Source organism: Vanessa tameamea, chromosome 11, assembly GCF_037043105.1.
Source record: "Vanessa tameamea isolate UH-Manoa-2023 chromosome 11, ilVanTame1 primary haplotype, whole genome shotgun sequence".
NCBI classification, from domain to species: domain Eukaryota; kingdom Metazoa; phylum Arthropoda; class Insecta; order Lepidoptera; family Nymphalidae; genus Vanessa; species Vanessa tameamea.
The window spans coordinates 1,841,479-1,866,638 of record NC_087319.1 but is presented as its reverse complement, the minus strand read 5'-3'; the positions used below and the strand labels follow the sequence as shown (position 1 = coordinate 1,866,638).

Below are 25,160 nucleotides of genomic sequence, written 5' to 3'. Positions count from 1 at the left end.
TCAGCACATAAAAACAAAAAACAAGATTTAAAGTCCAGTTGATAGCGGAGTCGAGAATAGTGAACTCTTTGAATTTATATTCCTGGAGTCGCTCATCTAAAATATAAGACTCAGGTCTAAGAATGGCTGGCTACCTTGTAAGCCTACTTATTTATAGCCGGGATCTGTTGTTGGATACATAGGTTTTCATACGCGTTCTATTCGTTTTAAACTTCCATATCATTTATGTCATAAATTTGATTTTACAGTTGAATCAAGTTGGATAATTTCAATAAAAATATTCCCGAGGTTGTGGTGACCACCTACCATCAAGTAGCCAATTTGCCAGTCTACTTACCAAATCTAAACATAAACAAAATGCTAAGTAGAATGAGTTCTATAACTTTTCAACAAAAGGAAAGTTTTTTTTCAATGTAATAAAACATTTAACACGGAACCTATTAAGCTCGTCATATTTATCACGGCTGTAATTTTAGTTAAACGTGTTTCTAGTTACGAGAATATGAATCTCATAGTATTATAATCAACGATGAAAATATAAAAGGGAATAGATTAAGACTAATCACTCGAACGTTACGGACTTTTACTGAATACCATCGTGCTCACCTCTATTGAATTATCATTGCGGCTTCGTGCAACTAACTAATATACATTTTGAGTTAGTGTAGATCTTTTAAAGTTGCTACAGTTGCAAGTAGTATTGATTTTATATCTGTAGGTACTAAAATTTCGGAGGGGGCCGTTTCCGTACTGATGGCGGCCATCGCAGGGGTTTTTAGTGAGTACAAATCTCACATAACCCGACATCCCCCCCAGGAGTCGGGTATCTATGAAGATTTACCCTGCGTCAACAAAAAAAGGTACTAAAATTTATGAAATATTCGTTTGTGACTGGATCGTTAGTGTAGGGGCTGGCGTATGAAACTACAGTCCCGAGATTGAAGCCTCTGGTCAGGCAAATAAAAGCTCAGCTATCCCGTGATGCTCCCCGAAGAGACGAAGTGGGTACTGCTGGTTTTATGATGGGTATTTTAGCGCATTCAGCACCGGCGGGTCTCACATACCCCACACTTTATATGGGGGTTACGTGTATATGCGTTTTCCCAGGGAGATAAAAAAAATATATTAGGTTTTTTTTTGCCAAGAATATTTCATTCGCAGACCGAAGTTTTGTCGTCGCCACTGATAGCAAGGTCGCTCCTCGGAAAGCATGTTAATCCGTTTGTACTACGTCTAAGCTCACTCAGTTCGTGTCAGATTGCACTTCTATCCGGATTATTTAAATGAGGGAACAGGGAATACACTTGTGCTAACACACACACCCTCATACTCCATAATCTCTCCTGTGCAGTTAGATATAATTTGTTAATAATTGCCGCCGAGCCGTGACCAAAGTCGGTTAGACATCAGAATAAGTCAAACATAACCGCACTGCTGGTTCAAAATACAGTTGCAAGATTTAACTAACACTAGCAGGTGAATTTAAATAAGGCTTATTACAAAAACACGCAATCGTATAAATATATCGTTTATCTTAATCTACTTAACCAAACGACATCTGTTTACTCTGTATACACAATAAAATAAACTAAACAAAGGTAACTGCAAAAGGTTGTATCTAAAACGACGCCTTACAACCGAACATATAACTTTTATTTCCTCAAGTTATATTAATATAGCGTTCATATTTCCTCGTAACCGTTTCCATGGCAACTAACAAACAGCGTAACTTCGGTATTATTAAATATGTTATTAAATAAATACAATAACACACGACTCTTCAGTTTGAATTTCGAACACAATGTGTACATAAGGCTTTTTGTAACTAGAAGAAGCGAAGTTACATTCGAAAATGTGTCCCGTATATTGAAGGGTTGAGAAATCGATTGCCCGATAAGATCCTAACGCACTGTACAAATACTTCTGCTTAGTAATAAAAAAAAAGACCGATACAGCAGGACCGGCTATTGTTATACATTTTATTGTTGCCAGAGAAAGCTAGTATCGTTTGATTAATCTATTTTTCATTTAAATTAGACATCAAATAGGTTACAGGTAATTAATGTTACGTTAGTTTCATAATGTAAACAATGGGAGTATTATGTGCTGACGTAGGACTATTAATAGAATCGTAGAACCGTAAACGAACTCATCTTTCATGTATAACGTATTTATTGTACATTACGAAATTAATACATTAATAATTAATGGTAAATATCTAAAGCAGCCCAAATACTTGGTACATTACTTAGCAGTGAAGTTTTAATACTGACGTCAAACGAATTTCAAAATTTATGGTATGAACTAATTCCGTAAGGGATTCGTAATTCATTCTCAACGCAGATCCAGCTGCTCAGAAAATATTAAAGAGTGTGCCCAAACTTAAGTGTTCTATTATGGGGCAAGGCCAACGGCCTTACGCGCTGTCCAAGACACGGAAGTGTCAACATTGCCTAATTCCAAACTCCGATCTGCTATAAAGAATTTCTCAGCAAAAAAACCCAATAACGTTCATTGGCTCGACCCGATGTTGGGACCCATCATCATGCGTTTAAAGACATTTCAAAGATAATATGTAATCAAATATTATACTTATTAGTTTCATAACATATCTGATTATTTATTAAAGTGCGCAAAACAGCCCGTTGCGCAAAAAAAAAACTCTGCCCATACTACAGCTGCCGGCAAATCGCTCGGCAAACATTAGCTAAGCGCGCGTGAAATTGTCTACGCGAGCTCCTGTCCGTATATTATGTAAGTTAGTATATTAGTAGATCGTTCTTATATAACCATTAAGCACGTTTATATTATAACCATTAATAAAAAATTCAGTATTCATGAAAAAAATCCCATCTTTAAACGGATAAGTCAATTAAATATCTTCATAAATTCAAAACCGGTCACACAAAACCATTCTAGTTTTATGGTGATTAAACCAGTGCAATTACAAGCACAACGTATATCTTAGTTTCCGTGATCAATGTTATGACGTCAATGTAATTTTGTCAAATTTGGCCTATTCTTCATTTCTATATGAAATTTAAAAAAATTGACGATTCACTTCAAATCAGCCCTATCATTTGTCTTATTTAAAACACGTATCTATAAAAGACGAATAAAAATGTATATCATAAGTGGTTACAACGTCGACAATCAATACTCTATATGAAACAATATTTAGTCATTAATTACATATTCTTATGTAACATGTACAAGGTAACGTCTTGAATTGTGATAATATCCAATCAACTTCGACTTGTAGCCCACAAATTTAAACAGTTAGGAATAGACTGGTCGTCGGATCACATGTTGGATGAAATTAATTTAATATATCGTAGCAGGTGAGCGGTCCTCTCAAAACCTTTTATATTTTATCATTATACCGAAATAACGCTTAACCTTTAACGAGATACCATAAAAACTAACAATAATATAAGTGTTTAATTTCTATACCTGCATTTCACGGGTTATAAAAAAGGCTTATAAGCAACAGGGGTGAGCCGATGGATCGACATGCTGTTTTTATTCAATAACCGTACCATTTCGTTGAACGATTCGTATTACACAAACCCTTTGTTATTTTTAAATTGACTGAGACCGTATACGAACGAACGCGGAGAAAATACATTTTATTTACATATTACATATACCTCTGTACATTATTTATTTCTTACTTTTATTAATAAAATTTAATAATCGTAAAGAATTTATATTGAAAATCTACAATAGTTTAATAAAATTATAATTTACATAATTCAAAGAGGATTTTAGAAGTTAACAAGTCTCAATTAAATTCAAAGAATTTTCCTTTTACTTCATTTGGTAACATATTGAAAATTACTGCTTTTAAATGAATCAAAACAGTAAGACAAATTGAGGTGAAGTATATAATTATTTATAGTTTTCGCAGCGTTGGAAAGCGCTGCATGCGCTTTCATTTAATAAGCTATTCCTCAAAATACTTATTTGCAACATAATCATACCATAGAACATATATTATCAACGCTTAAAATATAAAAAAAGTTTTATGTCATTGTACCGAACATGTATAATAACTCGTATGTAACATTTTAACAAGACTATATTAATAGAAACTCAAACTAATTTCTTAAATTATATAAATAATCATTTTTATAGCGATATGTTTTATTACAAAATGTTTAAAAGATTAAACATTGTAAATCACTTTGAACATAATTAAGGGACTTGAAATATCATGTCTTCAAATATGTTTAAACCACAATTTATAACAATAACAACAATTACTAATAGGAAAAAATAAATCGACGTAATTTGAGTTTCTACAAATAAAACCGAAACTAACACAAAGTAATTCGACGTCCCGTCATTAAATAATTAAAAATAAATTATGTAGGAATTAAATTTTATAGTTGTGAGTTTAAAACAAATACCACTTAAAATTACATTATTTGTATTCAACTTAAGTTGAAACTATAAGATATTTACAGACACTCGCTAAGAATTAATGAAATTTTAACTGTAGAAGGCAGGCCATATAAGTAGACCCCGTGTATTCCCGACAGAGTAGGATAAAGCAACCGCATCTGAGTCCATGATTGTTGTAAGAGCTGAAGAAAAATTTCGAGTTAATCGTGTATTTATATCAAAATCATTATTATTTCTTAATCAGCCTTTAGCAAATTGTGGAAAAACTAAGGTGCTAAAGGCATCCTCAAATTATTTTTTAAATTTTATAACATAAGTGGGAGAGCACCTGAGCCACCTAATGGTACCACCGCCCGTAGACCTTTACGCTGTACGTAATATTAACCATTTGTTACGTCACCAATGCGACACTAACCCTTATACACTGACTTTCAAACCGGATCACATCAACAGTACCAACGACTGTTTGGTAGTGGTATCTACCCAAACACTTGGACAAAGTCCACCGTCAAGTACGGGTTTGTGTGGGCAGACGTGGGGCGTTTGCCAAATCCTTTTTAAATCGGTAATGTTTTGAAATGGAATGCACTAAGCCGACAAAAGGAAACGAAGAAATCGAATGACGTTAAGACAATATTTAACGAATTTTGCTTTTGATTAATTTTCTTTTAAATTTGAAAAAATAGGTTAATAATGTCAGAATATAAAATAGCGTATAAGTAATATAAAAAAGAAACCTCTTGAGAGAACCCCGAAAGAAATTTCTCCACCGCGCAACTCCAATGTCGATACAAATGTGACGGAATTTCATCCGAAAAATGGAACCTGCTTTCTCACGACACCTAATCCTTCGAACACGAGATGAATTAATAATATATTGTAATAATAAACACTAACTAAGTGATGCTTGCCCGGTACTGAATGCACTAACTGGACTGATCTCGGCTCGGCGTTAGATAAATTATCTCAATACTTCAAAGGCACTAAAACTACAATAATAGACAAAAACCAAATTTAATCGTACAATTATATCAAAAGAGCAAATACTTTGCGATTCACAGGCATGCCGATCGGTGTCATTGGTTTAAAAAAAAAAAAAACGCCGCCGATTCCAAAGGGGAATTTTAAGGCAAATACCGATCGCTTGTACGAAACCGTGGCGTGTTCTATTCAAGCCTTTGTCGCATCGATTTGATTAAAGTAAAGGAGGCGATCACATGCGATGCCGGCGGATGTATCGTGTTTACAAACGAACACCGACTGCATTGTGACCAAGGAACGAGTAACGTTCCTGCTGGAAGGAGGAAATCACCCGATACAAAGCCAAGGGCGATGATCAGAACACAGGTTAAATTGAAAACGGCGACAACGATCTGGAGGTGTATAAACGCTGTTACTACAGAGCAGCGTAAGGAATGGGCGGTGAATCTTTTTATTATCAAATTGTAACGCTTTAATGGAAGGTGTGAAAATCAATGGTGTTGTGGTGTCAATTTACAAAGCGTTGTATCATATTTCCTTAAGATAAGTAATCTGTTCAAGGGAATCCTTTACCTACCCTTTAAAATCGTATTTGTATTGCTTCATGAACTAAATGATTCGTGTGAATCCATGTTAAAGAACAGACTTGTCTCTTAGCTTCATTCATATTTTAAAAATAAAAGAAAAACAAAACACAAAGCTACTATGTAAATATAAAAAAATGTACATCAATTAAAATTTATCACTAATTTGTTATAGATAAGAGACATAACATAAAATCAATTGGTCTCGTACCGGAGCGATCCGAGCAACAGCGACGCTTAATGAGCTGATGTTTTACGATCTTACGAACACTGCCATTGGACTTACAAGTAATTAAATCTTCAAGCGAGTCTGTATTACGAATGTTTTAAGAATTGACACGGGTAGTGCGAGTTTCGAAGCAACACTTATTCACGATGAGTTTTCGCGGCGGGAGATCCCGCGCCTAATTTCTCGGCGCGACGCAGTCTTGCGATTTATTTTAAATGAGATCCTTTGTAGCGCCCCCGCTGCGCTGACATCAATAATTTTGCAAGAGCCTAGATTAAAACTGATTAAGACACAAAACAATTTGTATTTTGATCATTATACGAGCGTATCGCATTATAATTCAAATTTAAAACGTCGCATGTTAAATGTATAAAATTTTCCATTACATTTACATTAGCAGCCTGTAAAATTCCCACTGCTGGGCTAAGGCCTCCTCTCCCTTTGAGGAGAAGGTTTGGAGCGTATTCCACCACGCTGCTCCAATGCGGGTTGGTGGAATACACATGTGGCAAAATTTCGTTGAAATTAGACACATGCAGGTTTCCTTCACCGCCGAGCACGAGATGAATTATAAACACAAATTAAGCACATGAAAATTCTGCCTGGGTTTGAACCCGAAATCATCGGTTAGGGTGCACGTGTTCTAACCACTGGGCCATCTCGGCTCTATTATAACATAAATTAACATATTTTTTATACATTGTCTTTTATTAACATAATAGCATCAAGTCATAATTAAACATATTAAATATAATGAAATTTAAAGCCAGAAACCGAATGTTTATAAAATCAGTAAACGCCGCGGTAATTAAAATTATACAGCACTAATTTTTCTCGCGGTGTTCGTGTCACGTCAAGTCGGACAGAATTCATTATTGGAATGTCATGCGGAATAGCCCGCTCGGTTCAATATCCGCGTTGTCAGTAATTACCAGTGAGGAACGCTCCACAATCGGAGGGAACACTGTCGAACTTAATCGATTCTCGTCAAATCCCGAGGTACAGTTTTAAGAGTCTAAGCTGATTCATCACTGCTTACGAAGTGCGACTTCCTAAAACGAAATTCGCTCCGACGCGTGACACTAACAGTAATTTAATGTGGGAGGCGAATAATTTCGTACTACTCGTGTGGGTGGAGCGATTTGTTACCGCAAATCCGAAGGTAAAGGTTTATTAATTCTATTCTCTCTTCCTATTTCCAGTATGTTATGCGGACGGTAATAGCCAGGTACGGACGGTAGATGCAGATAGTGATGTATTGAATTACAATTAACATATCGACCGTTCGATCGGGACGGCTTTATAGAGACGATAAAACGAGCAGCTGACCCTTTGAAAATAAAACGACACCTTTAATGAGACGAGCCAGGTCAGAATGTGAGAATCGAAGAGACGGGTAGCTTCGTATCGCTTTTTGAGATCTAGAGGTTATAATATAGGTTAGTTTTTTTTTTTGTGTTACGTTTAATCGGTTCATATTAAATACCCTATTATGATTTTTTTTTTCAACTCGTGTATAGATTTAAAACGACAGATAATAAAATTGAACAAACGAATTGTTATTTTTTTAAGTAATTGTAAAACTCCTCAGCACAAGTCGTTGTCAGTATACCCCATCAATCTTTCCTGTTATTCTATTACAAAGTTTGCAGTATCGAGCTGGTGATGCAATGACACCAAACTGTCAAAGTCAAATGCAATTATGTGGAGTGTATACGTCATAGGTATTGGACAAACATTGGAGCAAAGCGAAACGCTTGACCCCACCAAGGCACTGAGGTGTCAAACTCTGTGACGAGTAATTGACACCGAGCGAGCCACGCGTGAGAATATTTGAACAAATAACCCCGTAGTTTATTCTAGTACCGGTAATGATTCATTTCGTTAACGGTCAACTTAACACTTAGAAATATCCAATACCGTTGAACGTCCATTAACCTTGTGGATAATTTACATAAAAACCTGGCGAGATGTTAGGAAAATACAGACGCATATGTAATGAAAATAAAATATCATATTTTCCACCTAACTCATACGAAAGTAGTTTTGATATTGATATTTTAAACGATATTGTAGCTAATAATTCAGATGTCCTATGTATATTGTATTTGATGACCTTGCTCTGCATTCTCCATAAGTAACGCTGCAAAATGCAGATGTTAATTAATAGAAAGTTTGTATACCTACATACAGCAATGAGCAATATGTTTTGCAGTTTATTTTAAAACCACAGTTCACAAAATATTGTTACTAAAAACTTAAACAAGATGCAAGGTACGAAATGACGAGTGCAGATTTACGGAGCAGCCGTTGAAATGTTTATGGGACTTCACTGGAAGTGAAGCGGGGACTCCCAATTAAAACAGTCGAAATTGGTTACGTCGTGACCGACAACAATCATTCACTGTCTAGCTTCGATAACAAATTTCGATGGTCGATATCCAAATCAGTTTTTATCATAAAACTAAATAAAATATAACTATAAATGTCATTATGTTTTGGAAAGATAAGGATATAAGCTTATTGAGTCGCTACATGCAGCGAAACATATTTTATTGCTTTTTTTTTTAATAATATCAATCAGAAAGGCAAAAGGCCCAAAATTTAAGTGGATGTCATCATCTTTAGACATTTTCTGTTTAGGAACAAGTAATATTTTCATATACCGTCATCATAAGACCATCTTAATTTTCATTTGGGGTTGTATGAACGACCCTTCATTCAAGATGGTATTATACAATATACTTGTAACACTGGCTCACTTACAACATTTTTTTACTGTATAGCAGTAGAATAATCGTTCCAAATATCACATAATATTAAATAATAATATAACCAATAATATTAAAAATTAAGTTACCTTATGTATTCATATAAGTAATATCAAAAGTAATGAGTCCAAAGCACTTTTGTATCATTTGGTGGTAGGGCTTTGTGCAAGCCCGTCTGGTTAGGTTTATGTGTGGTCCACACATCAAATATTCTACCAACAAAAAGCATACTAAATAATTAGTGTTTTCTGGTTGAAGGGTCGAATGAGCCAGTGTAGCTATCGGAACAGAGGACTTAATAAGTTAGATTCCAACACTGGCGCATTGGCGATGTAAGGTACAGTTAATGTTTCTTACAGTAACGTCAATGGGCGGTGATTACCGCTTACCATCAAGTAGCCTCTTTGCCAGACCAACTACCTATTTCATAAAAAGAAACACGTTTACATAATAGATTATATGTTTATTCAATAGAACAAGGCACGCGTACTGAGCTGCACGCCCTTTAATATATTAAACAATTAAATTATCATATAAAACCTTCTTCGTACACATTGTATTATAAAATTATTCATCGCGCGATGTTGTCGTAGACCTTACTTAGGTCGTGATCGTAACATTTTATAAAAACATAAAACGTCATAATACTATACATAATCATGTGTTACTTGAGCCATAACACAGGCAAAGTCCATGGCATCGATGACTCATAAAGAGACATGCCCCACACGGAGCCCGTTCCATGCACCCATAAATTATACATGACATGTACATGCATTTACTACATTTACACCTACTTTCATAATGTTTAATTTCGAGACGCGACGCGGTTGTCTGCGATCGTTAAAATTACATAATTATTCATAATAACGACCGTATACGGCAAACAGTTTCGTATTTATGACAGATTGTAAATACCGAACTGGTAGTGAGATGTATTATACAAAGATTATTTCATCCGGACTTCACGCGATGTATATATATATTTAACTAGAGAGCCGTCCCGTCTTTTCACGCGTTCAATTTATTAATACATAAAATTTTATGATATAAATATAACTTCCACCTTTTAGCACTTTGATTAATTAAATTTAATGTCGGAGATAACTCGCTTCGTGAACAAAATCAAACAAACAAATGTTACCTATTTATAATATTAATTAAGTTAAATTCGGGGAGAAATTAAATATTTTTTTATTAATGGCAGATATAATGATAAACATGAAAAAATATATATTTCTTTAAATATTCATTGTATAAATGAAATACGAAAATTATAATAAGTTTTATAACAACAAATGTGATAAAATCCACACATATTTTCGAAAACGAGCTTTTAAAAACATTGGGCATTATTGAAATTATTTATACAGAGTAGAGTTTATGTACACTGTTATAAATTAACACTCAATGAAATAACATTCAAATATAGAAACAAATATAAACTCACTCAATTAAAATAAACTTTGATATATAACCCTTTAATCGTTTTACATCACTTGCATATTTAGTTAGTATAGTTTATAATATTTTTTATTATTATTAAAGCGCTAAACTTGCTTAGCGTGTTCAAAATCTGTTTCATCCTTAAATCAGTTTATTAAACAGGCAATTAAGATGTCATCGACATATTTAGATTTATACGAAATAATTATATGCGTATAATTTAAACCTGAATATTGAACGAAGAAGAAGAATCAAGAAATCTTTATTTTAGAAGAGAAAGTGTAACATTGTCTTATCAAAAGGGAAATTGAAACATATTAAATAGTTACAATATAAAAGATATAGCTTGATTCTATAATATTTATCCAAACGTCTATATGAATGTTGTAAAGAAAATTATCGGATTATACGGATAAACTTACGACCCGTAAACATTTTTTATTTACATTTTAATTATTCTTTGAAATAACTATTTAAAAGTTAGTAGCAACTAAAACATAGTATAATTTGATTTAACAATTAGTACAAAATTGTAACAAAACTTAATTTTATTTTGTTGGCACATCATTGATTGGCAGGCCACCTGATGGTACGTAGTCATCACTACCCAAATACATTGGCGCCTTAAGAAATATAACTATTCCTTACCTTACAAATGAGCCACAAACCTGAGAAACTATGATTTCGTGGTAGAATATGTCAAGAGTGGGTGATACCTACCCAGGTGAGCTTGCACAAAGTTCTATCACCTTTAAAAGTGAGTTTTTATTCTATATTCGCTTTATACTGCTTCTTAATCGTCAAAGAAATTGAAGTTTACATAAAATAGATACGTATTTATGAACAACAAATTCAGTTAAATTCAAAGATATAAAAGATTATAAAATTTAAAAGCAAAAAAAGATAATAATTTAAATAAATTATACAAAGTATTATTCTAAGAGAACTAATATTCCTGTGAGAAAAAAAAAATCAATCTCGAAAACTCAAACAAGAAAGTATTTTAAGTGACATTACTTGACACGAAATAGTTGCTCGCTTTAAACTAGCAAGCAAACTTCAAATTTTTAACACTCGCTGAACATAACAATGACGTCTCGCTAAGTGCCCTCTTATGTTCGCTCGACAAATATTTGTAGAAATGTCGAACGAACAGCATTTTGTGTATAAATAAATGATCAATAGTTACAAACCGTTACATTTAATTACCGATCGTAAGTTCAAATTCAGCGAGCCGTTACTTATTGTTTACGGGCAATTGGAACGATTAGAAGATGTAATTTCGTTCTTCCCATGAAGATATACTAGATATTAGATTAGAAATAAAATTAATAACTTAAAAATAATTAATTTATTACACCCATAATCATATTTGCAATTCTTTATTTAAAAATATTCACTCCAGAAATAGATTAGCAGATCGCCTTAAGATTTAGTGATAGACATTTCGTTAAACATCAATGTGTCACCAACCATGGCCACTGAGTTATTATATACCGTGTGCACTGGCTCACTCTGTCATTCTAGCCGGAACACAACAATATTAAGTATTCCTGTTTGATGGTAGAATATCCGATGAGTGTATAATACTTACTCAGGCGAGCTTGCATAAATCCCTGATACCAAGTAAGATAAAATATCTACATGTTATAGACACGTCACGCAATATATTAAATGTATCTGTATTATTGATATGCATACTCATACGTTTTGTCATTGCCTAAGCATAACACAATAACTACTCCTAATAAAGTACATTACAAACTTAAAAAAAAAGTATAGTGTTTTTAATAATGAATAAATTAGACAGACATAATTTATTAATAAATTATCTCATCGACTACACATGAAGTAATTCGAAACACCGGAACAAATTTAACAAATCGTCGAAGGAAACGCATCTACTAAACTTAACATGTTCTGTGTATCTGTTTATTAAAAACTGTATATTTATTAAGTAAATAAATAAATAAACGAGCGGAAAGTTACGATACAGTTTGCAAAGCAATGTTAAAATCTATTCGAGGTAAACAGAGATAAACGCCGCGAGTTATTTCCGTATACATCGGTAGATGTTCCGCTCACAATAAAACTCTGTACAGCGATATCGCTCCGTGCGTTCCGTCTACTCTCCGGGGATACACGCAATAACGCTCAATTTTAGAGAAAACAACCATAACTCAAAGCACTGCACTCTGTCGTTTGGGTTCCTTTCTTCCGGGCAATTTCTATTACCATATAGACGCGCTACTTTTCAATTCTTTTCCATTAAACTTACTGCATCGCCGTGCGTTCCGCTGCCGACTACGTCTCGCCCGCTATTCTAAAAATACATTTATAAAACGCTCTTTACTCGACCGCTGCGGTCCCCTGCGACTGACATTCTATTGCGAATTTCAAAGTATATTTTCACATAAGGAAAAGTGCCCCCGGTCAATGAAGCTTCCGTACAGACAACGGAAGTTGCGATTTTGCTAACATGCAGTTTGAAATCTAAACAGTAATTTTATACCATTATCTGAAGAAAATTGAATTGCTGCATTTGAAATTCATCACAAGTATTATAACTTTGTTGTATTATTTGCATAACATTCAATATTAAAGTACTTAAAGATGAATACACAAAAAATAAAATAAAGTCACGTATTGCATTTATAGCGACGGATTATTCAACAGCGATGTTCAAAAATTGAAAACTCTCACATTATAATCTCTTTAAATAAATTTATATTTTTGCGGATTGTATTTAACTCACTAGGCACATCAAAGGCCTAACAGACCCCCCAATTTGTCATAATAACGGAATACCATAACCGAAACATCGAGCAATAATCTTCCATATTGTATTTAACAAAACCAACCCGGCATTCTTCCTCGAACAAAGACATCTCAATCGGTAGCCGTCAAGAATTATTTGTCGTGTTTAACAAATAAATAAGATGGATTTTATATCACAATAGGGAACACGCCGTCTCCTAAAACGAATTCAATACATAACTGCTGAGAAAAATATGTTTATCAAACAAGAGATGGGTTCGCGAGATAATACCCGGTAGTCTATTATTACCCCTTTCAGTGCATACCCCTGAGTGGAACTTCGAAGAATATCACTTGTCCAAATGTGCATTCTAAACAAGATCAATAAGAGCAGCTGACATGTCTTTAATATTTTATCACATTAACATCAACTTCACAATGGTAATACTATTCGGAATAAAATATAAAAATCGATTTTATAAATTTGTTTAAATGTAAAAAAAAAAAATTAACTACGTAATAAAATAGAAATGGAATCTACCTTTTCTTCTTAACTTCATATTTAAAAGGTTATAAACGAACGAGTTTCGGTTTTTCCAGGTCGAATCTGCATCCGAACAGATGTAGGGTGTAACAGGGTAGCTTTATATTAAACTTAAGCCTAAACTATATAAAAATAACCTTCTCTTATTTAAAAGCCAGTTTAAAAAAAAAAACATTGAATGAGTCTGTATATGAACTATTTAATATTCCGATCAATGTTTTAAATACGTATTATATATACATTTCAGTATACGCGAATTATTACGGATGTTGTTGCGATTATTAAAAAAAATTGTATTTTAATAATATTGATACCTAATACGATCGTATTGGGGACATAATTGCATTTAGAAAGGCGAATTATTTCACCATAAAACGAATAGTAACACGCAATTATCACATTGGGTAAGATCGAAACTGATTTAAGTCGATGATATCAATTTATAATTTTCGTAACTTGACTTGACTTGTTGAAATACACACATACACAAACTGATCACTGTCAGATTTTGGTGGTAGGGCTTTGTGCAAGCCCGTCTGGGTAGGTACCAACCACTCATCAGATATTCTACTGTCAAACAGCAGTACTCAGTATTGTTGTGTTCCGGTTTGAAGGGTGAGTGAGCCAGTGTAACTACAGGCACAAAGGACGTAACATCTTAGTTCCCAAGGTTGGTGGCGCATTGGTGATGTAAGGAATGGTTAATGTTTCTTACAAGGCCATTGTCTATGGGCGGTGGTGACCACTTACCATCAGGTGGCCCATTTGCTCGTCCGCTTACCGATATCATAATTTTTTTTTTGTTGCAATGGTAACCTTCACCAAAACTTCCTAAGGCCCTGGGAGCAGGGGGGGGGGGTTGCTCTATGTGGGTTTCGTACCGATATTATATTTACATATGCTTATGTTGATATCCATGCATAACACGTCATACTCACAGCTGTAACATTAGCATAACATTCTGTGACGAGAACCTAATATAAGATATTTCTCTACCAAAAGTCATACCAGCTACAGAAGTTAAACGAAAATCAACAAATGATGATACCTGTTAATTACATATAGGAGAAATTGATATATATTTCGATGTGATCATTAAAATAATACTAGTCTCATTTACCTGGTCCGTGCACGATCCGAAACTCACGATCGAGCGCCGCGATCAAAACTTAACATCGTACAATATGTATTACCATAAAAGATTTACCGTATGACGACTCTTTTAGTCTACGTGGAATATGAATTCGTTTGTACACGAAAATGCATACATTGTCATAACATTTGTTCTTATATGTGCTCGACATGCAACGAATTCGCTCATTGTTTCGAAATATAAATCGCTTCTTGTTTTATTCGTAAACAAATATGGATGTATTCAGGACTTTTTACAAGAAATACATCGAATTGAAAACGTTTTTTTCGATTTCGAAATGCATATTACGGTAATAGAGAACAATTTATTTCAATAATACAGTATGGGAAATGTATGTCATGTGGTTTACGACGGCGTTAAATAGAGCCATAGGTGTTATCACCTCATAAGAACAGACGAAAAAAATATATTTTAGTAAGCGTAATACTATCCGAACTAACCGTGTTAACATCTCTTATTGTAGTATATCCACCCTCCTGCTATTTCCTAAGGAGGTTTGATCTCAAACTGTTATAACGCACTGCTTCGATCACGGATAAATCTAATCAGAGAGCATGCGAATGGTTAATGACTTTAGAAAAAAAAACAACGTCGATTCGAACTAACACGCTAAAGGTTACTTTCTACCACTGGATTCGAAATTTTTATTTATTACAATCATGGTTCTATAGATACAGCTGCGCAATTGATTTAATAATAACAAACCGCTCTTTGCGTACGATTAACACACAATCCTTTTTTCCGCTAGAGTTTACGCCTTTTTGCCAATGGTCCATCTCTAAAGGTGACGTCACAAGTCGATCATATATACAACGTATGCTACAAAACAATACATGTGTACAAGGTTAAATAAAAGGAATAAAATCGAGATCAGCGTAATAGGCCTGATAATCGCGAACGACGTCAGCAGGCTTGCAAGAGCCAGAAGAGGCACGCATCATTTGACGGGCGTATGCCACGATTAACTCCCGCACTACGACACGGGTGGGTGACCGTGTGTAATTACAAATTGACGTCCAGTTAGTGTTACGATTATAATATATCCAAATGGTTAATCTATTATAATATACATCCTCGGTTTCGCATTTCAATTACACGGATACAGTTTGTGAGTTTAGTTTTAATGTTATCATTCTTCCCAGAAGTATATTTAACAAGCCTTTTTTTTATTAAACCATTGACGTATTTATTTTAATATATATTTCAATCAAAATTACTATATATATATAAAGAATAAGAGTGTATGTACCTATGTATGTATGTAATATATATATTTATTTTTTGTTTAAATTTTTATACAAAGTTCCTCTTTTTTCTTATACTTTTAAATTACCTTTATGTCTGCAATGTTTGTCTGTCCTAAATAAATGTTTTGTTTATCCTTATTCTAATACATAAGTTTAATAGTTTATTTACTGATACTTAGTGATTTTAAAACCAACATATTTGCATTCAATTCATTGATGGAGGTTTTTTTCCTTTGGACATCCGAGTCTATAGAGAGACGTTAAGTTGAAAACCCGTCGATTTATATTTTAAAATAGATTTTTAAAGTCGTTATTATAATATGAGTTTTTGTTAATAAATGATCTTTATTAAAACATTTTTATAAATTTACTTAGCCATATACACAAATAAATGGTATTCGTATTGACTTTGAACGTGCAAGCAACATACTTTAAACTTAGCAGGCGTCACGGTCTCCCGGGGTTTATAAATACCTTCGAAATATGTCGAACATTTAATTTTGTTTTTATATTCAAGGACATATTGTATTAGATAAAGGATGGACTGTAATAGTGTCGCGTCATCTACGTTAGTAATGCACCATCCTAGCGGGGCGTCACCCTTGGCGTGAACCCGATGCAGTTTATTATGATCCAGCGTTACATAGGAAAAAAATAAAGGTAAATAAATTTAAAAGAGGTCCAGATCCGGTCGCTCAGAAATATTTATTCAAATAAGTCGCAATCAACCCGACCGTAAAAGCACGCGGAGGGTTGAGGGGCAGCAGTTTTATTAATATTAAACGAACGCTTCAGTTGACACAAATTGGCGATAAGCGAACGGAGTGAGTCGTAAATTTGTTTGTTTTTCACTGAATTTAATATTTGCAAAACGTGAAATAAGACTAGAGGGGTCATAAATTTCGAGATAATTAAGGGCGTTTACCTTTGCAGATGTCTACGGCGTAAATTAAATGATGATGGGAAGGACAGGCTCTCGGGATCTGTAGTAACTGTAAATCGATCCGTGTGAGAAACAATCGGACGTGGTTCAGTCGAGGCTGGGTTTCGCCAATATTATTATCGCTATGAAACAATAGGTAATAGCCGGCGCGAGCACGCAAAGCAATTCCTCGCCTGTTTGAAACGAGGGCGCGGCAACTCTTACTCTGTACTCGTTTTATATAAAAATAACTATTCTGAATACATAAACAATTAATTTACGAATAAAATGTTATTTTTGAAATATAAATAACTAGACGAGAATATATGTTGAAAATATTCGATATTTAAATTATATTTATAGTTCCGGTATTCAGAAAGAATATATAACCAAAATCCGTATCGTAATTCTGGTACAATAAAAAACATAAATCGTTTTTTTTTTATTTTACATAATGTTAATTAGAACAAAATATTCAAGGGCAAATAATTTACTATAAGATCTAACTATCAAGATATGTAAGGCGTGCGTTAAACCGGAGATTTCTTACCTAATTTATTGGAGGCCCGTTGCAACGTTGTCGTTTGTAGAGAGACGTATCTAATAAAAAGTTTGTCGACCGCGGTACACTTCAGGGAACATCTAATGTTGGTAATTTGTCTGACGCTACGGCGACACTTGCACGATACCCGATGAGTCAGCGGTTCAAAAATGTCCAAGTATTGACTACTCTATAAAAGGACTTAAACAATAGACGACGCCAATTAAACACGTCAACGACACAAGCTCATGCAAAGTGACTATACGATCGTACCATTCATTTTGAGAGTCTTATTATTTAAAGAATAATTTATCATATTATATTTCAGTCATAATCATATAAATAATGTAATTTAATACTTTTGTTATTATCAAACGTGTGAGGTGTTTCACCTCGGTACCCCAAAATGCGCGAGGAGTGCGCGGGCGTCGCGTCGGGGCCCCGCTGTGCGCAGAGCCTCGGGAATCTGCAGTTTAATTTATCGTAAACAATCGCATTACCATATCACTAACGTAATGTGGTCGAATCCGCGTATCCGCCTTAAATGGTTTTTCGAGTCCTTTGTTGACCAAATTTATTAATGCCGTAAATGCTTTGGTATCACCTTCAGGATGTAGGATTATTTGTTATACCTTGTAAAGCATGATTATGCGAGACGTTTTATACGAAACGTACCTTCCATTCATAAATATCTAAAATAAACGCAATTTATAAACCGAGAGACATTTATCTCTTGATGGTTCAATGTTATATGTATTTTAAAGTAATGCCAAACGTAAAGTAAAAAAAATGTATTTAAAGATAAACGAATCGTATCTCATGTTACCTATAACGGCCTAGTTTTCATAAATATTAAAGCTGGAGGCCATCATTTTAATGTATTATTCAAATCAAGTCTCAACAAAGGGCTCCTATAGTCGAGGTCGAGTTTCAAAGCGTGTACCATAAGTAACACAATACGCGCCCTTCGCTAGGAGCAGTCGAATAGAATCTATATGGCTAATTGAGACTGTAATTTTTTTATCCGCGTGTCGCTTCGCTTGCATACCTTAATATAACCTTATTAAATTTTTTACTCGCACGCTGATCAAATTATACGAGATAATATTAAATATAAACTACATTATAACGTGATACGATTTTTTCATATAACTCAGTTAGCTTTTTCTGCTTTCATACTGTATATAATCTACCCTTATATTAAATACAAGTTTTCGCCCGTTGCTTCGCTCGTGTTTAAGCAGGTGCTCATACCAAATTTCATCAAATTCGGTTCATTGATTCGGCCGTGAAATAGCAACAGACAGACAGACAGAGTTACTTTCGCGTTTATAATAATTTCTGGCTAAGAAATTTACAACAACAGCAACATTTGAATTATTTATTTTTCTCAAAGAATACCAAATATGAATCGAAAAACAGATAAAAAAAAACATATTTATATTCCATATATATGTCTATTATAAATATTTTGCCAAACAAATTGACCGCACGGACAACGATCTCCTTATTATGGGGGGATTAAAAATCCTATATTGAAACTATTGTTACGTACAACTGTGTTGTAAAGATACGCCCAATGAATAATACGAATGAACAGAACAAATCGTAAGTCCTGATTGACGTGTGATCCGAATACCGTGAATTTCAACCAATTTAAATATACAATTTTTTTTCAAGCTTATATTTATTGCTTTATTGATATTACCCTCAACTGTTAAAAAAAACAATACAGTTTTATTATAAACGCGTGATTTTATTATTTTTATTACGATAGTTTTTTTTTCTTTTATAGTCATTGTTTGGATTGGTATCGATGATACAGGCTGATTAAAAAAAAATTCAATGTACATGCACTGAAACATGATAAGCATAATTAAATTAACTACAAGGACATATTCCTTTTCGTCAAAGATCGCGACAATCGTGTATTAAATACGTATTAATTGCTTTACACAACAAATAACGTACCGGCTTAACGAATAATAAAAATATATTCTTTTTTCAAATTTAACTCAAGAAGGCAAACGAGCAAACATACCACATTACGATAAGCGGTCACCATCGCTTCTAGACACTGGGACTGTAAGATATGTTAACCATTTCTTATATCGTCAACCAACCATTTTTATGTGTTGTTACGGAGTTGGTCTGTACTTACTCTGACTCACACTAAGCCGTAATACGTCAATACAAAGCATTGCTGTTTGGCGGTACAATAAGTTTTGACCTACCACCTAGTTATACATTTCAACCACTAGCATTTAAACTTCAATCGACGAATCTATTACAAAACATTTCAAATTCGATTTCCTAAGACGCAAAAATTTACAAACCAAATATATTTTATTCTAGAATATACATTTTTTAAATACACGTAATAAACGAATCTTTAAAAACGCAGTAGCCTTCCCTAAGCCGGTAAGGGGCCACCATGTAAATTATTCCTTCGGCCGACTTGAATTATCTGGCCCGTGCCGCAATAAAATACCGACACTGGAAATTTTATCAGGGAAGAAGAACACGTTGCCATATTTCATTAGGCCAACGGTCTGTTTGTGTTCGGGCGTAAAAGTATTATATTAATCTTTTACGGGGTGTGCATTATTGTGTCTCTGGTACATTTGATATTTATAGTGCTGGTCGGGAGGAGTAGGCGCGGCAGTGAGTCCCCGACTCGACTCTTAGCGAATTTGTCTCGAGTCGTACCACAATAAATTACGATGCGAACAAATAATATTATCTTCAATTAGCAAGACAAACTGCGAATGTTTTACTAAATTTAATAAAACGTTCTTATACGTGTTCTAATACGTTATAATTAACATCACCATTGTAATATGCTATTTTATTGCCAATAGCGTACCTAAGGAATTGTGATAAAAATAAACGATTATATATCAGTATACAATACACCTATAACGTTATTTTTAAACAATCTGAATGTATTATTGGGTACTTAAATTATGTATATATTCTGAGATTTGTATTTTCAGCCCAAATATTTAATTATTCAAACATTTAAACGGTCTATCTTATTTAAAATAAACGTTGCTGAAATTTATTTAATAAATTAATTGTTTAAATGTTCTTATAAGCAACACCGATAGGAATTTAATCAACTATACAAACAAATGGCCGCCGATAATATCTTAGAACACTCATTGACGGCACAAGCTGAACAAATTGGAAAAGTAGCGAGCGCGAACATAACAAAGGTTGCAATTGAAATTTCTAAGATGCCTGTTACATTTTTCTCAGTGGGAGCACGTACCTCTCGACGGGGGATGCCTCGAACCTTTATACGAAATAACGTTCATCCGTTTATAATTGCGCCGCGAATGTTGTATAAGTTCCTACGTGACGCACAATCTGAATGTCCGATAACGACGTATACAAACATTGTGCGAGGAATTTCTATTTCATACCGTAATCATATGTATCGGCCGGTCGGTTTGCCTTGTTTTAAACAGCGAAGTAAGACCTGATAAGTATACTAGAATTTATTCGATACGCAAATCGAATGCGTTCTGTTTTTATTCTAGTTCTTATCACGACTCCATATTGCGAGACAAGATATTTCCAATTAAGTAAATTCGTACTAGCACAAGTAAGTGCTTATTTCATTCAACAATTTAAAATACTAAAAATGAATTCAATGTAGTTATAAATATCATGTCATGAAACACTAATATAACATTAGTTACAAGGCTACATAAATGTATTCGTATGCCAATATTGAAACCATACTAAAGATTAAGTTTAATCGTAATGGGCATTTCTTACGTGTTAATAAGGAAAGAAAAAACTTTATCGTAAGTAAGTTTGACTATAATATATATACCAATGAATGAGCTATTCGATCAATCATACGTCATTAGTCAGACTACAATCGGCAGTCAACGGAGACAATGCGAATAATAGTGTCAACTCGTCAAGGAAAATTGCTAGCGTCAGTTACGAAGAATAACTTGATATTTATATGTTTTCCGTATAGCATTGTTGCGTTTAATTAATAATATATTATTTATTCATTATTTATTTTTATATTGGCCTAGTAAAAAAAAATTAAAGTTATTTCAAAAAAACTTTGATAAATAACGGATATTACTCAATACAAGATTATATTAAAGATAAAAAATCGTGGAATTAGTTTTTATAGATTTCTAGGCAGTACATATAAATATTTAAATGTACTTTACTGACATAAAATGTAATTAAAATGGCGGTAAGAACATGACTACATACTGAGTCTCTTGCAAGTCTATTTCGTTCAGTTTGGTTTTACGTTTAAAAAAAATTAAACATGACGATTCGAAAATGTTTTAATGAGTCTACTTGAAAAGACAATACTTAATAAAAAAAAATTATAAGTAATTTGTAGACAACGCACATTACTATGTACTATTGTGTAGATATTATTGCATATAAAAACAATTGAATTAAAATGTATTTACTTACACAAAATAAATATTATTTAATATTTTTTAGAAACCCAAGTATTTATACTAATATATTGACAATAATTAACTTAAAATTATGATTTCAAACTTTAAATCGTATCTGTAAGAGAAAACATAAATAAAATATACTAATATTGAATTAGAATTTTGTATATTTAGTACGTCACAATATTTGTTTCATTTCAATAATTATATATTTATATATATATATATATATATATATAACAATCTCATGCCTTAATCGAGGTTTATTATTATTTGTGAACACATCCACACAAGAAACGTGTATATGTAATATTTACAAGAAATGCGAAGGACCACTCAAAAGCTGTAAATTGTAAACGAAATCAGAACGACCATATATCTTAGCATTGAATGGTGCGCAATTAGCAGATGCTATATATCGCGAGGTGTCCCGAGGTACAGATGCGGCCGAGTGTTTGCGAATAACAAAGTGAGCCGGGCACCACGACAGTTTCTAATTGTGCCGCGACAATGCCTAATCTAACCGGTCCTATTGGTTGGCACGTTGCGTTCTCGACTGTGGAATATTGAACGTATGCAGTCGACGTTTAAAAATTATCCGAAAATATAAATATTATATGTACAGTTAAACGTATCAAATTATTTTAGTAGATTTGTCATATTACTAAAAATTGCTAATATTTAAAGGAAAGATAATTTTAATCAAAGAAAATAGATAATCATATTTTAAAAGGTCGTTTATATTGTTAATAAAAATATTGTTCGAAGATTCGACTCTATTCCGTTATTGTGCAGAAGGCACCCTGTAGGACGCCAGGTGCCGGAACGCTCGAATGAACCCCAGTTGACTCTCGTACGCCAAATTGCCCGTGTTGCGATCTGATGCACTACTAAGGGTTCTTTGCTCGCGTGGAAAATCTTTTCAATTTACACGCCACACAACCCTACTGGAGTCGACTAACAAAACATTCCAATCATGTTTCATTTACCCTATAAACTATCATGATTACTGTATAAGAAACTGAAATATCATTGTCGATTGCAAAACACTTAATTACCTCTGATATTTGTTTATAAATTACTAAGGAAACATATTCCGCTGCAACGTGATTATTATAGCCGAGCGATGATTACCTGTAACAAAAACAAAACATTAATTCGATGAATAACTAAGAACTCGTCGAATAGATGATTTTAATTGTTAGGTGTACTATGTACATAGCCTTTTAGGCAGGATGTTAATTAGAAAATTACGTGGGAATTTATTAATAGGTCGGCCGTGTTACCGATTAGATAACAAACTAGTTCATTAGCCGTCCTGGAGAGAGGTCCGATAGTAGGTCAGAGATAAATAGCCGTTACGGCGTTCGTTTTAGAGTTGAGATTACATTTCTGATAGTTCATCGTAAAGGACCTTGCAGCGAAGAAGTGATGAAGCAGTAGCGAACAATACAGCGCGTTTCGTTCGGGGGCGGGTTTGACGCGCGGTTGAGGAATGATCAGCGGCGTGGAAACGACGACTTAATGGATTATACGTGTCGACCGACATCGAGATAAGTGTCGCTCGGGTATCGGCCCTGTCGCCGGAGATTAGGCACCGAAATTACAAAAATTAATAACATAATGGAAATCAACCAGGGAATCGTTTTACGCTTGATGAACTCGAACGATAACGCAAAATAAGAGATATATTACGTTTGTCGAACGTATACGGCTCTGTATATAACATCAAGCGAGGTATACGATCATTACAAAAATGATAATAACGCTATTCATACGATTAATTTTAACAAGCAGGTGTGAACAAAAATCTTACAAAACAATATCAATTGTTGAAACGTCGAGAGTTCCTCTATGAATCATGATGACGAGTGACCCAAATCACACGAGCCCACGCAATGTTCTAACATCCCGACAGTTGCGTGACGACTCGGAGCATCGTAAATTGAATATGGACACTTTATAACGAGCCATGGATAACAGTCATCTAACATACGTTAAACAGCCTACAATGGGCCACGATTTACCGGCAATCTATTCTTTTGTAAAATACATGCTACGCCTATCCACTTACGACAAAAAGTCAAAGGATCACCCGCTGGTCTTTTGTAGCGTTAAGACGCGATCGGACAAACGACCCTCAGGACCCCGTGATATATTGATTCGGTGTTATAAAACGCAGAACACGATTCCCATTACAGGACCATTTGCGCAATGTATACAGAAACCGAGTTACTAAGTAAAACCTTGCATCTTTCAATAGTGTAAACTGATCTAACGAACTTGTTCCCGACAAATCGTCACAGATTGAATTTTTTGTTTTATTTTAAATAATCTATGGTATAATATTAAATAGTATTATATTAATTCACTGTTATCTGGTATTAATTACGTGCAGATATTACAGCAGGGAAATAATTACAATATATATATCATCTATATACATATATTACTAGTATTAAATTACATATAAAAAAACTTGGCATATTATGACAATATTTTTTATTTCTTGGAAATATTGTTTACTAAAGAAATTTTGTAAATATATGGAATAACTTCGTATTTACTTATTATTTTTTTTGTAATAACATAATAATAATTACGACAAAAAAAATCGTAACAAAAAAAAAAACAATTTTATTAACATCACGAACTCTTGCAGGTTTATTATTAATTTCTTATCAAATAACTTTTACCAGCGCAATAATTATGTATGAAATTGCCTCACCTTTATAATCGTTCTTGATATATAAATCATGCGAAATGTAATTTGTTTTAAATTTTAACCTCAATTAAATTAATAAAACGGTTTAGAGGAAATTAGTACCTTCCCAAAACACATAATGTTTAGATGTTTAATTTGATGATGGGTTGCAAGTAGAGCGGTGAGAAATTATATTAAAATCGTTTAACTTAAATAAAGGGCGATTTGGATTTGCATTCTCAGAATTTGCAAATTACTTTAAAAAGAAATTACCGATACGCGTTTACGCTTGTGCAAATAAAAGTATTACGACTATTCAATAAATCAACTCAATTTTTTTAGCTTAATTATTCTCATTATATAAATTATTACTTACTATAATAATTGTATATAATCATAATAATCAGTATAATATAAAAAACTTTT

The 25,160-nt window shown here is 33.6% G+C and overlaps 1 protein-coding gene across 1 annotated transcript in view; it reads right to left on the bottom strand.

Moving 5' to 3' along the window:
• Su(var)3-3 (Suppressor of variegation 3-3) overlaps positions 1–25,160 on the bottom strand; it is a 313,385-nt gene that overhangs the window by 138,562 nt on the left and 149,663 nt on the right. The gene's annotated exons all lie outside the window — the stretch shown is intronic.